The sequence below is a fragment of the Callospermophilus lateralis genome, chromosome X, assembly GCF_048772815.1.
Source record: "Callospermophilus lateralis isolate mCalLat2 chromosome X, mCalLat2.hap1, whole genome shotgun sequence".
Taxonomy (NCBI): Eukaryota; Metazoa; Chordata; class Mammalia; order Rodentia; family Sciuridae; genus Callospermophilus; species Callospermophilus lateralis.
Window position 1 is genome coordinate 120,268,755 of NC_135325.1, and position 12,096 is coordinate 120,280,850.

At 44.2% G+C, this 12,096-nt stretch overlaps 1 pseudogene; it reads left to right on the plus strand.

The window, feature by feature from the left end:
• The first annotated feature begins 5,680 nt into the window (after positions 1-5,680).
• LOC143638708 (large ribosomal subunit protein uL29 pseudogene) overlaps positions 5,681-12,096 on the plus strand; it is a 189,240-nt pseudogene continuing 182,824 nt past the window's right edge.

Sequence of the window (12,096 nt, forward strand, 5' to 3'; positions counted from 1 at the left end):
TCGGCATATTTCCCGGGAGCATACAGGGCATTGGCGGGAGTTTCAAAAATAAAATTTGTTCCTGTTTGAGTGGCTCGTGAATTTTGTGCCCAGCCAGACTGCGGCATATGAGGATAACATTTCTCATGTGCATCTCTGAAATCTAAATTTCATTTTCTAACCTCACCTCCCAAAGTCTTGTTTATTGGTTAGTTTTTTCTGATTACAATACATAACACACACACACACACACACACACACACACACACATATGTATGTCCATGCACATATATAGCTATGCCAATTACTCAATGTAAGAGCCTAGGACTATTAAGAAGATATATAGAAAATACACTAGAGCTCTCTCCTGCTAGCCCTGAGTAATCCTTGCTGCCCTACTGGGCAGTTAGAGGTGAGAACCGGAGAGGGGAGCCGTCTGGGACCTGGTCATGGAAAAAGAGTCCCTTAAAGCAGAATGACTGTTTTCTGAACTGGCTCTTGGACGGAACCTTGGAAATTGGAAAGTCCAGATGATGGGTATTCTGGGCCAACCATCCTTCTTTCTTAACTGGCCTCTGGTACACGCGCGTGCGTGCACACACACGCACACACACACCAGATATGGAGTCCACTACCTACCCTCTCAATCTGACCCTGAAAGAAGAGCAAGAGGAAGAAGAGATCCGGAGCTGGGAACTGGAGGATGTCCCCACAGACATGCAGAGAGTGAGAATCTGCTCAGAGGGTGGATGGGTACCGGCCCTGTTTGATGAGGTGGCCATATATTTTTCCGATGAGGAGTGGGAAGTTTTGACGGAGCAACAAAAGGCCCTGTACCGGGAAGTCATGAGGATGAATTATGAAACCGTCCTGTCCCTGGAATTCCCTTTCCCTAAGCCAGACATGATCACTCGTTTGGAAGGGGAAGAGGAGTCCCATAACTCTGATGAGTGGCAGCTCCAAAGAGGAACCTCCACAGAAAAGGAAGAGTCCGACGTGAAGCCTCCATACTGGGCAGGCCCCGTGAACCCCCACGCACAGTTTCCTCAGCCCCAGCACCTGGACGGCCTAGGCCTGGCCGAGCTGCCCGAGTGGAGCGAGGGGTACCCCTTCTACATGGCCATGGGCTTCCCGGGGTGCGACCTGTCTGCCGAGGACCTGGCGGGGAGGTTCCAGTTTAGCCGGGGCATGCGCCGCAGCTACGACTCGGGCTTCAAGCTGATGGTGGTGGAGTACGCCGAGGGCACCAACAACTGCCAGGCGGCCAAGCAGTTCGGGGTGCTCGAGAAGAACGTGCGGGACTGGCGCAAGGTCAAGCCGCAGCTCCAGAACGCGCACGCCATGCGGCGGGCCTTCCGCGGCCCCAAGAACGGGAGGTTCGCCCTCGTGGACCAGCGCGTGGCCGAGTATGTGCGGTACATGCAGGCCAAGGGGGACCCCATCACCAGGGAGGCCATGCAGCTGAAGGCACTGGAGATCGCCCAGGAGATGAATATCCCCGAGAAGGGCTTCAAGGCGAGCCTGGGCTGGTGCCGGAGGATGATGAGAAGGTACGACTTGTCCCTGCGACACAAGGTGCCCGTGCCCCAGCATCTGCCCGAGGACCTGACCGAGAAACTGGTCACCTACCAGCGCAGTGTGCTGGCCCTGCGCAGGGCGCACGACTACCACGTGGCGCAGATGGGCAACGCGGACGAGACCCCCATCTGCTTGGAGGTGCCGTCCAGGGTGACCGTCGACAACCAGGGTGAGAAGCCCGTCCTGGTGAAGACGCCAGGCAGGGAGAAGCTCAAGATCACGGCCATGCTGGGCGTCCTGGCTGACGGGCGGAAGCTGCCGCCCTACATCATCCTGAGGGGCACGTACATCCCGCCTGGGAAGTTCCCCAGCGGCATGGAGATCCGCTGCCACCGCTATGGGTGGATGACGGAGGACCTGATGCAGGACTGGTTGGAGGTGGTGTGGTGGTGGCGGCGGACCGGGGCCCTGCCCAAGCAGCGGGGCATGCTGATCCTGAACGGCTTCCGCGGTCACGCCACCGACTCAGTGAAGAGCTCCATGGAGAGCATGAATACCGACATGGTGATCATCCCCGGGGGCCTGACCTCGCAGCTGCAGGTGCTGGACGTGGTGGTCTACAAGCCGCTCAACGACAGCGTGCGCGCCCAGTACTCCAACTGGCTTCTGGCTGGGAACCTGGCCCTGAGCCCCACCGGCAATGCCAAGAAGCCGCCCCTGGGCCTCTTCCTGGAGTGGGTCATGGTGGCCTGGAATAGCATCTCCAGCGAATCCATTGTCCAGGGGTTCAAGAAGTGCCACATCTCCAGCAACCTGGAGGAGGAAGATGATGTCTTGTGGGAAGTGGAGAGCGAGCTACAGGGAGGAGGTGAACCCCCTGTGGAGAGCACAGCAGAGGGCAACTGAGGGGCCAGCTCCTTGGTGGCTGGTCGGAGTAAGTGCTCAGGGCTCTGCCATCCCAGGCTGCCAGCCAACCTACCTCTCTCCGATATTTGTTTCGAGTTCTCAGTCCACGGGGCAGTGTGCGGGTGCCAGACCAGCAGCATTCTCTCCTTCCCAGGCAAGGGCTGTCTGACGCCCTTCATGGGTACTGTGCCTTGGGGCCCAGACCAGGAGCACTTATATACTAGTGAAATGAACAAAGGGTGAGCTGCCCGACTCGGAATCTGACAGCTGTAACTCTGTAAGAAACTATTTGGGCCTAAAAGGGTCTGATAATGTGCAGCTCACAAAAAATTTTGTCTGAAAAAGACAGCTTTTTTCTTTCCCTTATAATTCACACAGAATGTTTAGGGCCAGTGTGTGCCTGATGTACTTGAAGGACCAGGACACAGGGCAGGAGGCCTGCCTTCAGTACCTCATCTGCTGGGCCTCGGGTCTCCGTCCTGGGCTGGTCTACACCTAACACCTGCCAGGAGTAAACACGCATCTTCACATCTTCCGTTTCATCCTGGCCTTTGGGGTGGGTGGGCTGTTATGTCAGCAGATGTCTGCAGGATGGTGCTGTAGAACTGAAATCTTTGCACCAGAAACAAAATAAAGCAGGGTGCTACCTAACACTACAAATGGAGGGCCTGGGATAGGGCTGAGTGCAGAGCAGCAGCTGAGAGGAAGAGGGAAGGAGCCTCCCTTACCCACACTCCCCTGGAGGGAGCAGCAGGCCGCAGGCAGCTAGGAAGTGCCCAGGGCAGGCCACTCCAACCTCCTTGCTTCACAAGAGGTGAGGTCATCCCTTAGACAGAAGACTGAACCACCTTGATGTGGTTCTGTATGTGAAAGTACAGTTCCATCGGTGTGGAAGAGTGGCTCAGGCCTCCTTGCACACCCCCACATCATCAGTTAGTCATGTCCCTAACTCCACTGTCATTCTGGGCCCCTGCAGTTACCACAGAGCAAGACCTTACTGTATGCTCCGGGTAACAGAAATGGCCTGTTGCTTCCTCACGTCCCCCACTTTGATAAGCCCCTGATCCAGCCTCCCTCTTCTGGAGCCAGTGTTCTCACCTTTTGCTTTTCCCTCTCCTTGTCAGATAACATGGGGGGGGGGGCATTTTCAGTTTTCCGAGTGTCCCCCCCCCCCCCAGGGCCTCGTTCAGGAACTGCCAAGAAGGGAAGAAAGCTGACTACCCTGCAGCTGTGAGCGCGGGCACCTCCGCACACCTCAGCCTGGGCTTTCTTGCCACAGACGCAGCTGTCTGGCTGCTCAGGCGGCAGGGGAGGAGACGGACATAAAACTAATGGAATTGCTGTTTTTGTTAAGATATCCAGAAATCCAAAGGTTAATTCACATTTAGTTCTGTTTTCCAGCAAATGGCACTGACGGCAACAGAGGGGGGAAATGACTCCCGAACGCAGTGGATACACAGGGAGCAGCAGGAAGAGGCGACAGGGCTCTCAACAGCCCAGTCCTGGACAGCGGACAGTGTCCATCCTGGGACACGCCCTGCCTGCCCCTTGAAGTGTCCGCAGCCAAGTAGAAGACCCTTAATTTCATCAGCAACAAGATTAGGAAAGAACCCTTCTGCCCATTTCTTGGAGATTATCCACCTCTCCGTCAAAAGAAGCCTGTAAGTAGGCGAGGGCAAGGTGCTCCTGGGGAGCAGGACCTCGCAACATGGAGACCCGCATGTGGGCACAGCTCTGGTGCTATGAAGCAGCTCTCTGCAGAGAAGACCTCAAGTCGGTGTGTGTCTTGCCTTGAGAATGCTTCCAGGAGCACAGGCCATGCCCACAGGGTCACAGGTTTTGTAGAAGGGCATCAGAAGCCCCTTAGGGAATATGAGATACTGATGCTAACAGCAAAATTAAGACACCCTGGCCTGGTGCCAGCAGGTGGCTTTTCTGAAGACAAACTAGGTTAGTATGGAAGACATGGTCAAAGTAAACTTGCTGTTCTACCTTCCCAGTCTGGATGGCAGCTAGACTTGTGGGGTCTTGTCTGATGGGCCTGCCTCTTCACTGTCCTGCTTAACGGTGAAGGCAGCACTTGGTGCACGAGCTCCTGCTCTCGGGCCACCTGCAGACGTCCCTGTGAGGGGTCTGCTGTCCACAAGGTACAAGGCCCGCAGACTCATCTGGTACTTTTTAATGTTCTTGTAACAAGGGATGTGGGAGGGCACAGGCCTCTGCCACGGCTGTTTGGAGACTTGAGATCATCCACCCTGCAAGGACAGCTGGAAGGCCGCTGAGTTCTTACACAGTGGTCACTCACATTCCCGCCAAGTCGCAAGTTATGAAGACATTCCTTCAAGCCCGTCTGAGCTACAGATCCTCAGAAGAAGCCATCACTAGGAGCCGTCATTCCCAAGTCAGGCCTGCTCACTGGCTGCTGTAGTCACTCCTACAGACGCAGCTCGCAGCCGTCGTACAAGCTTCTCTTGGCATCTTGAAACGCCCATTTCTACTCAGGTACTCCTCTTCCTTCAGTGATTCACCTTTCTGATCTTTTTAAACCAGTCTCCCCATAGGAGGAAAACTCCACTTAACTTTCACTATCTGAATTGTTCCCCTATTTGCTTTATATTCTGTATTCTTGCACATCCAAAAACGACACCCAGAACCTGTTACTTTTCATTCCAGAAGCTTCCATTCCTTCCTTAATTTTTTCTCCAGTGGCCCAGTTCCTGGCCCTTCTCCATGTCCTATTTCTCTTGCTTTGGAAGCTTAAAAGATGCTATAGGACCTAATTTTAGGTTCCTCTGTGGGAGCCAGTTACCTTGCCGAGATAACAGAAATGGTTCGACTCATCTTGATCCATACCTCACGTCTCCTCGCCAGCAGAGATGATGCCTTACAGGCTGCGCAGCACTGGAGCGTTCCTGGAGGGACGGCACTGCCACCACGGTCTCCTGGCTTCCCTCCGCGGTCTATGCCTAACAGCCCCAGTACAGCTGTTCTGCAGAATGACTATAGCACACCCGGACATAGTGTACTCCCTGGCAGATAGATAGGAAGTGACCCCAACAATAAACTTTGATAATAAAGTCCCTAAAAAAAAAAAAAAAGAAAAAAAAAGAAAATACACTAGAACTTTGAATTAAAAAGTATAATATAAAGAATTGCTAAGTACTTAAATGTGGTGGACTGCTGAGAGGTAAAAGAAGACTCTAGGGTTGAAGAAGACTGAATAAGGAAAGAACTTAGAAGAAGCTCTCCCCAAGGCTGAGATTCTGCCCTCTGGGTGATGGGATATGACTACTATAGAAATACACAGCATGTCAGTAGGGGAGAGATTGCCAGAAGCCACAAGCTACAGCTGAAAATCATGAGCAATCCATCCCTGGAAGGCAAAGAAACCTACAGGCATGCAGAGGTCACAGCTAAAGTGTGAGTACTACCATTGTGGTAACAAAAAACTCATGCCAGATGATGTGAAGTTTGTTAGAATTAATGCTGTCAGGACTCTAGATACTGATCTCAATAGAAGACATAACACAGAAAAAAGAAAGTCTCCTTCGTCCTTCTCCAGGCTTGCAGTGTCTCTCCAGTGTCCTCTATCTGTAAAGCCTAACAACATCACATATTCCACTTAAGGATAGAGAAAACTGAGATATTACTAAAGTGACAAGCATTATCTCATGGTTGTTTATTGTATAGCATATTTTTTGATCTCCATCACTGTGGTCTTTCCAGTGATTCTTCCTTTCTCGTCTAGTAAATCAACATTTTTAAAATGCCACACAATAGGTGTCACCCCTTTATCAGTATTAGAATTTATTGTACTCATATATTGGGGACAGTATATTTAACTTTACAAAGAGATATAAAACACTCTTGTAAATTTTTTGAGAAATTTCCATAAGTTGAAAGGAAAAGTTGTGTTATATACCAATATGTTTTTAGACTTCAGAAGGGAAAAATAAGCAAAGCTTCTATAAAAAGAGATTTAGATTTGTATAAAAGTTGCTATCCTAGTCAAGAGACAATCTTAAGTGGTTTCATGTAAATTATTTTCAATATACAAGAACCTCCAAGAGTAAATTACATAGCAGCTAGCAGTGGTAACTATGGTTGCAAAAGTAAACTTTATCCAGGTTGGTAAATACAGGGTGTTGTTGGATGTTTGCCATCGTGTTTTTCCTATGTGAGTTTTAAGCTGTTTAAATAATAAGGAGGAAAAAAAACAGAAGGAAAGAGGAAAAGGTTCAGAACTTCAGAAGGTCTTTCTGCAAAAAGAAACAATGTGCTGAGGAAAGTTGTTTCTAGTGCTCATTAACAGAGAGGCAAAAGTGATATGCCACCTTAATAAAACAGCTGGGATGAAAGCCTGCCTGCCTACAGGAGTTGTGGAATATCCAGAGGCAGCTGATCTGAGGCAAAGTGGAAATAGGGAAGCAAGCCAAGAATTTCATACTGAGGGTGTTCTACCCCCATGAAAACCAGATCCTTGTGTCAACTCATCTGTGAAAGAACTTTTGCTGAGTCTGGCTTTGAACTTTCCATCCTCCTGCTTCAGCCTCTTGAGCTGCTGGCATTACAGGTGTGCACTACTGTGCCCGGTTTATTATTACTACACTTGAGCAAAAAAAAAAAAATAGTCATTTTCTGAAGAGAAAATCCTGACAATACCATCTTTGGGAGAAGATTCTCTAATATTTGATATTTTACATCACCTGCATGGGAAACAGACTGAATTGGGCACAAATATGTAAATTTCCATCATACCTACTCCCATTTCCATGTCCATCCCCCTCTATATAAAGCATAACAGAGAGGTTGCAGTACTAATGAGACAAAATAGGCTTCAATAAACAAAATAAAGATAAAAAGGCAAAAGAAATAAAATTATCTACAACCAAACACTCAAACATGAAATGCTAAGTGGAAATAATGTTTTTAACTGACATTACTCTCATTAGGTCTACCAATAGATTAAATCCTATAACACACTTGAATACAAATGATAAAACATCTTATAAACACTACACAATATAAATGAATCAATAGAACCTGGAAAGTTAAACAACAAGTATGTTACATAAAATGTACCATTAGCAAAAAGTATATACTAGAGATTGCTTAGTGAAATGAAATACAGTCATGTATTGTGCTGCATGACCATTTTTCAGCCAATGACATGCTGCATATTCCATGAGTGTTCTAGTAGATAAGAGCACCTAGTAATGTCACAGTCATCTCATTTTGTGTAATACACATTATATTTGCAGAACAACTAAATCAGCTAACCATACATTTCATTGTTATTTCACATGTGATTGTATTTTAAAATTCCAACAAAACTATATAATATTAAATATGCACCAATTAGGGGAGGATCTAACCTGTGTGGATAAATTGTCTTTTTAAATGGAGGACAGGAGCATAACTTGGAAAGGACACATAGAACATTAACAGGGGAAAGAGACATATTTAATATGCCTAAATGTACACTAAATGTAATATACTAAATGTAATAGTTCAGTGACTGAAGGAACAACTCTGATCCCAATATACACACTGCCCTGAGTTCTCACATAGCAGTGCTAAACAAATTGGTACTATTTTGTAGCAGTATAGATCTGTTAAAGGTTGATTTTTAAGCTCTGGAGAAAGATAGACCTATGTTCATATCCTGGCTCCATCACTTATAATCTGTGTAAATTTGGGTATATCATGTTCCCTCTATACCACAATTTTCTCATCTATAAAACATGCCTATGAATACCTTCCTCAAAAAGTACTCACGACAATCAAATAAGACCATTCATTTAAAGAGCTTAATATGGCCTACCACATTAGCATAAACTAAATAAATGACAGATGTTTCTCTTTTTATTGACTTAGCACACAGATAGTACAGATAGGGGTGAGAGTCTTTAGAACATGGTATATAGCCTCATGATAAGCTATTCAGATTTAACAATGTCATAATGGAGATGTAGAAAGGCAAGGACTATGTTCCCTACACAGGCATCTTCAGTATCAGAGGAGATGAGGAAAGTGACAAATGCCATACAGAACCTTATTAATGTAATTGATAAATAAACACAAGACCCTTTCCCCCATCAGGATAAAACATTGCAGGATAAATCTGAATGGTTTGGAGTTCCCACAGATAGTTGAGGAGAAAGTTAGAAATATACTATTATGTAATTTCTATCATGGTCATATCTGTGCTCCCAGCCTCCTGTGACCCACAAAATGTTACAATAGGAATGGCAGAGTCCAGGGACTCTCATGGTGGGGGTATCTTTTAAATAGAAACTTCAGACAATCAAAAGATACTCCTCCTAGACAGATGCCCTTCTAATAATATTCTTTGTATCTTATGCAGTTATATCTAAGATGGAATACTTCTGAACAGAAATACCTCAATTATTGAAAGTTTTCAATTACCCACCATAAGATGCCACTGATTCCCTGTAAGATCCCAAAGACAAGCCAGGATTGCAATTAACATTTTTGTACATGTCATTTAGTGATCCTATGTATGCATTTTTTTATTTACCTAATAAAAATATTTCTGTACCATAAAATTATATATTTTTAATGCCTTCAAATTTGGAAATATTGAATTAGTCTCCTATATGGAAAAAGGCTGAAAGTGAAAACCTACTCATATGCACCTGTGCATGATCTACCATTATAAAGCTTATAGCAGCATTGAGGGTACATTTTCTTCCAAGCTTCTTCAAGATTGTAAGTTGCCTAGAAGAAATAAGCCTGACAGTGTAGTCATATATTGAAAACATTGACAGATGCATTTACAGACATCAGCTTTAGCCCCCCCCCACATTAAAATCTATAAAGAAATTGAAACTGGTACTTGCTTTCTTCATTTTTTCCAAGATTTGCTTGGACTGTTTTAATAACATTGCTTCTTTTTAAAAATAAAGTACAATGAGCCTAAAAACTCTATGAAATAAAAAGTTACGGACAGAAAATCACCTCTTTAAGCCTTTGTATTGAGACTACTTTCTACACTTCTTAAAATGTCTAGTCTGATTTTTTTAAAAAAGAGAAAGATTCTCCAAACTGTGAAGCTGCCAGGACTCAATAGGAATTAACTCAATAGCATTTTTAGTAATATAAACATTGGATGTGGGAAATAGTCTCCTGATGTTCAAAATGTGATTGTCAATGCTCATATTCTACAGGAACACTTTTCAGTCTAAGCAAGTAAAGGATCATACAGCTCAAGAAGTTACATAAGTATTCATGGTTTTCTGTAAATCACTCATAGTGCTTCCTAGAATATATACTATCAGAGAACAAAGGGCCTCGTGAGACTATTTCTAACCCATCTTCCTTCTCTGTGCCTATTTCACAGATGAGAAAGACAAAACCCAGAGAGAGAAAGGAATTTGTCAAACATTACTCACTGAATTTTAACCAAACCTGTGTTGGCAAGCTTGTGACCAGATCCAAGGTCTTCTTCCCTGCCATGCTCTTTCATAATCTATTTATGATTATTAAGTACTCCTTTTCACTATAGTAAACATTAACAGTATACATGTGTTTTAGTCAACTTTTTCACTGCTTTGAGTAAAGGACCCAAACCAGAACACATGTAGAGGAGGAAAAGTTTATTTGGGGACTTACAGTTTCAGAAGTCTCTGCCCATATACAGCCAGCTCCATTCCTCAGGGCTCAAGGTGAAGCTTTTTAACACAGCAGAGGAGTGTGGCAGAGGGAAGCAGCTCATATGATGATCAGAAAGGGGAGAGAGAGAGAGAGAGAGAGAGAGAGAGAGAGAGAGAGAGACAGACACTGACTTCACTCTCTAGATACAAATATATACCCCATAGCCATGCCCCCAATGAATAGTTCCTCCAGCCACACTCACTTGCTTCCAGTCACCACTCAGGGATTAATTAACTGATTGAGTTAAAGCTATAACCTAATCATCTCTCCTTCAAACCTTCTTGAATTGTCTCACACATGAGCTTTTGGGGAACACCATATATAAACGGTAACAACATGAAATTCCAGGTATGACACAATGCCTGTGCATAAGCATACATTTCTTATAATACCTGCAAAACATAAGTTATTGATCACATATGGACTTTAGTATGGCAATCTAGTAAACATCTATTCATTTAAGCATTAATTCACTCAGCAACTATACTAAACATCTATTATGTGAAGGGTATTCTGCTGAAGCAGCTAGTATATCTGACATTGAAGTGTTCACAGATTAGTTGAGATAACTATTGGGAAAAGAAAGTCAGCAAACTGATAAATGTTATAACAAAATACACATGAAATAGCGATTTTAATCTGAAGAAGCAAGTACTAAATCTGCCTTCCAAGGAATTGGGGCTGGATTGTGGGATGATGGCCAAGGAATGGAATCAGAGAGGGGTTTTGCTGAAGAAGTAATGCTTAACCTGAATATTGAAGCTTGCCATGGGATGAGAACAGCAGAAAAAGAAAAGAAAAGAGAAAAGTAAAGGGAAAAGAAAAGAAGAAAAGAAAAGAAGGAAGGAAGGAAGGAAGGAAGGAAGGAAGGAAGAAAACCATATTCATGGCATAGGTAACACCATGTAAATCAGCACTTGTGAGATCACAAAGTATGAAAATGGCAGAACAAATGTAATTCAGAATGCTTGGAGTATATGGTGCATATGAGAAAGTACCCTGTCTCAAGGCTAGAAAAATTCGTAAGATTAGAATGGGCTTTATATTCTATGCTACAGAGGTTTGTTCTCCATCTCAAAGATAATACAGAACCCCTGGAGTATTTTAAGAGGTAGAAAAGTTCCAATTTAATTTTAGGAAGAAAAGTGTAGAGTGTAGGTATGTATTCATAAGTAAAACTTTGAAAATAGACTAGTTGAAGGGAACCAATTGAGATATGATAGTGGTTTGATCTAGCATAAAAATGTGTCTACTGAGAATAGACAACATGCACAATAAAGACACTTTTCCTAAACTGAAAGGAATGGCAATATAATAGCTCTATAAACTCATGTTTAATTTTTTCATATATCCATTGAATACCCTTGTAAAAGCATGTTATAACCTTATCTTCCTTTGCTGAAAACACATTTAATAGCATGAGACCGCTGCTTATCCTGTATTCCCTCCTCCTGTGGAGAATCTTCCAAAAGCTGATTGGGGAAATAGTAAGGATAATAGCCCACTATTGATCTTAATCTCTTATTTATTCCATGTCTCCTTGTAAAAAGTTCAGGGATAGTTTCTATGGTGGAAGGAGCATGGGGTTTGGAATAAGATGACTAGGGTTCAAGTTCCTGGTTCACTGTCTGCTTATTTAAGGACTTTGGATAACATATTTTCTGAAACTCAGGTTCTGCCTTTGTAAAACAGAATTATCACATATCCCTATTTAACTCATAAGACTCTGATAAGGATCAAATAAGATAAAAGTATGGTATGAAATTACTCTGCCAATTATAATATGCTATTTATTTGTGGCCTATCACAGGCTACTTCCCTAGATAAGAAATAATAACTCAGTTATAGTAATTCTTGCTCTCAGATACAGGCATAAATCACAAAATGAATTTAAAAAAGTCTGAAGACCTTCTTGTTTCTTCTAGATTTCTCCATTACCACTATAGGCCTTGGTTCAAAACCAAAAACCAAACTGATTCTAGATTCCTCATGTTATTTTATTCTACCAGAATGGCA